The sequence below is a fragment of the Ambystoma mexicanum genome, unplaced genomic scaffold (genome assembly GCF_040938575.1).
Source record: "Ambystoma mexicanum isolate Mex_15411 unplaced genomic scaffold, UKY_AmexF1_1 Mex_scaf10, whole genome shotgun sequence".
Lineage (NCBI taxonomy): Eukaryota > Metazoa > Chordata > Amphibia > Caudata > Ambystomatidae > Ambystoma > Ambystoma mexicanum.
Window position 1 is genome coordinate 1,702,501 of NW_027182325.1, and position 2,500 is coordinate 1,705,000.

Genomic DNA, 2,500 nt, shown 5'->3' on the forward strand with positions numbered 1-2,500 from the left:
AATAATTGTATCCCGTTTTATAGCGGAAATGTTGGACAACATCATGAGGGCTGGAGCTACCTTTTTACATAGAATTAGCATACAGGTAGTGTGTTCATGGGTAATAAATCGACTTTCACATGTAATGCAGTACAGAGAATATTGAGTCCTTCAAGAGGCATGAAAGAAAACCATTATTGTGTTGATTGTTCTCTCCACCTCCCTGCAACAGACACAGGATGGATGAATTAAAGTTATCCTACCAGACATAGGAGTCCTGAATGGGCCCACCAGTCTTATATATCTCGCCTGATCGAGCCTGATCGAGCGATGAGCGTGGTATCATGTTGCAAGTGGCTGCATGGCTTAGCTTACTAAATGCAAATGCATAAGAGTAATATTCTTAGCATTCCTAGAGCCTACGGCCACACCACACTGAATGCACCCGATCTCGTCTGATCTCGGAAGTTAAGCAGTGTCAGGCCTAGTTAGTACCTGGATGGGAGACCGCCTGGGAATACCAGGTGCTGTAGGCTTTTTTGTGCTCCAAGTTCAGGAAGTGAGCCCTTTCTCAATTGCCTTTTAAAACTGCAAGGTCTAGCCGACTAGATGCTTAAAAGTACAAAACTCACTAGGCCCAGAGCCTACGGCCACACCACACTGAATGTGCCTGATCTCGTCTGATCTCAGAAGCTAAGCAGTGTCGGGCCTAGTTAGTACCTGGATGGAAGACCGCCTGGGAATACCAGGTGCTGTAGGCTTTTTTGTACTCCAAGTTCAGGAAGTGAGCCATTTCTCAATTGCCTTTCAAAACTGCAAGGTCTAGCCGACTAGATGCTTAAAAGTACAAAACTCACAAGAACCAGAGCCTATGGCCACACCACACTGAATGCGCCCGATCTCGTCTGATCTCAGAAGCTAAGCAGTGTCGGGCCTCGTTAGTACCTGGATGGGAGACCGCCTGGGAATACCAGGTGCTGTAGGCTTTTTTGTGCTCCAAGTTCAGGAAGTGAGCCATTTCTCAATTGCCTTTCAAAATTGCAAGGTCTAGCTGACTAGATGCTTAAAAGTACAAAACTCACTAGGCCCAGAGCCTACGGCCACACCACACTGATTGCGCCCGATCTCGTCTGATCTCGGAAGCTAAGCAGTGTCAGGCCTCGTTAGTACCTGGATGGGAGACCGCCTGGGAATACCAGGTGCTGTAGGCTTTTTTGTGCTCCAAGTTCAGGAAGTGAGCCATTTCTCAATTGCCTTTCAAAACTGCAAGGTCTAGCTGACTAGATGCTTAAAAGTACAAAACTCACTAGGCCCAGAGCCTACGGCCACACCACACTGATTGCGCCCGATCTCGTCTGATCTCGGAAGCTAAGCAGTGTCGGGCATAGTTAGTACCTGGATGGGAGACCACCTGGGAATACCAGGTGCTGTAGGCTTTTTTGTGCTCCAAGTTCAGGAAGTGAGCCATTTCACAATTGCCTTTCAAAACTGCAAGGTCTAGCCGACTAGATGCTTAAAAGTACAAAACTCACTAGGCCCAGAGCCTACGGCCACACCACACTGAATGCGCCCGATCTCGGAAGCTAAGCAGGGTCAGGCCTAGTTAGTACCTGGATGGGAGACTGCCTGGGAATACCAGGTGCTGTAGGCTTTTTTGTGCTCCATGATTAGTAATTGCGCAACTTCTCAATTATTTTTCAAATTTGGTATGTTTCCAAAATAATTGTATCCCGTTTTATAGCGGAAATGTTGGACAACATCATGAGGGCTGGAGCTACCTTTTTACATAGAATTAGCATACAGGTAGTGTGTTCATGGGTAATAAATCGACTTTCACATGTAATGCAGTACAGAGAATATTGAGTCCTTCAAGAGGCATGAAAGAAAACCATTATTGTGTTGATTGTTCTCTCCACCTCCCTGCAACAGACACAGGATGGATGAATTAAAGTTATCCTACCAGACATAGGAGTCCTGAATGGGCCCACCAGTCTTATATATCTCGCCTGATCGAGCCTGATCGAGCGATGAGCGTGGTATCATGTTGCAAGTGGCTGCATGGCTTAGCTTACTAAATGCAAATGCATAAGAGTAATATTCTTAGCATTCCTAGAGCCTACGGCCACACCACACTGAATGCACCCGATCTCGACTGATCTTGGAAGTTAAGCAGTGTCAGGCCTAGTTAGTACCTGGATGGGAGACCGCCTGGGAATACCAGGTGCTGTAGGCTTTTTTGTGCTCCAAGTTCAGGAAGTGAGCCCTTTCTCAATTGCCTTTTAAAACTGCAAGGTCTAGCCGACTAGATGCTTAAAAGTACAAAACTCACTAGGCCCAGAGCCTACGGCGACACCACACTGAATGTGCCTGATCTCGTCTGATCTCAGAAGCTAAGCAGTGTCGGGCCTAGTTAGTACCTGGATGGAAGACCGCCTGGGAATACCAGGTGCTGTAGGCTTTTTTGTACTCCAAGTTCAGGAAGTGAGCCATTTCTCAATTGCCTTTCAAAACTGCAAGGTCT

At 46.8% G+C, this 2,500-nt stretch overlaps 7 non-coding genes and 1 pseudogene across 7 annotated transcripts; all 8 read left to right on the forward strand.

Moving 5' to 3' along the window:
- Nucleotides 1-396: 396 nt before the first annotated feature.
- On the forward strand, nt 397-515 carry LOC138548993 (5S ribosomal RNA). The gene has a single exon (XR_011292782.1). It is a non-coding gene; the product is annotated as a 5S ribosomal RNA (ribosomal RNA).
- Nucleotides 516-621: 106 nt separating this feature from the next.
- On the forward strand, nt 622-740 carry LOC138539813 (5S ribosomal RNA). Its single transcript, XR_011287878.1, has one exon. It is a non-coding gene; the product is annotated as a 5S ribosomal RNA (ribosomal RNA).
- A 106-nt stretch (nt 741-846) lies between these two features.
- Nucleotides 847-965, forward strand: LOC138541805 (5S ribosomal RNA). The gene has a single exon (XR_011289801.1). It is a non-coding gene; the product is annotated as a 5S ribosomal RNA (ribosomal RNA).
- Nucleotides 966-1,071: 106 nt separating this feature from the next.
- On the forward strand, nt 1,072-1,190 carry LOC138541725 (5S ribosomal RNA). The gene has a single exon (XR_011289725.1). It is a non-coding gene; the product is annotated as a 5S ribosomal RNA (ribosomal RNA).
- A 106-nt stretch (nt 1,191-1,296) lies between these two features.
- On the forward strand, nt 1,297-1,415 carry LOC138540525 (5S ribosomal RNA). Its single transcript, XR_011288569.1, has one exon. It is a non-coding gene; the product is annotated as a 5S ribosomal RNA (ribosomal RNA).
- A 106-nt stretch (nt 1,416-1,521) lies between these two features.
- LOC138545053 (5S ribosomal RNA) lies at nt 1,522-1,630 on the forward strand (annotated as a pseudogene).
- Nucleotides 1,631-2,093: 463 nt separating this feature from the next.
- On the forward strand, nt 2,094-2,212 carry LOC138541957 (5S ribosomal RNA). Its single transcript, XR_011289949.1, has one exon. It is a non-coding gene; the product is annotated as a 5S ribosomal RNA (ribosomal RNA).
- A 106-nt stretch (nt 2,213-2,318) lies between these two features.
- LOC138541602 (5S ribosomal RNA) lies at nt 2,319-2,437 on the forward strand. Its single transcript, XR_011289604.1, has one exon. It is a non-coding gene; the product is annotated as a 5S ribosomal RNA (ribosomal RNA).
- Nucleotides 2,438-2,500: the final 63 nt, after the last annotated feature.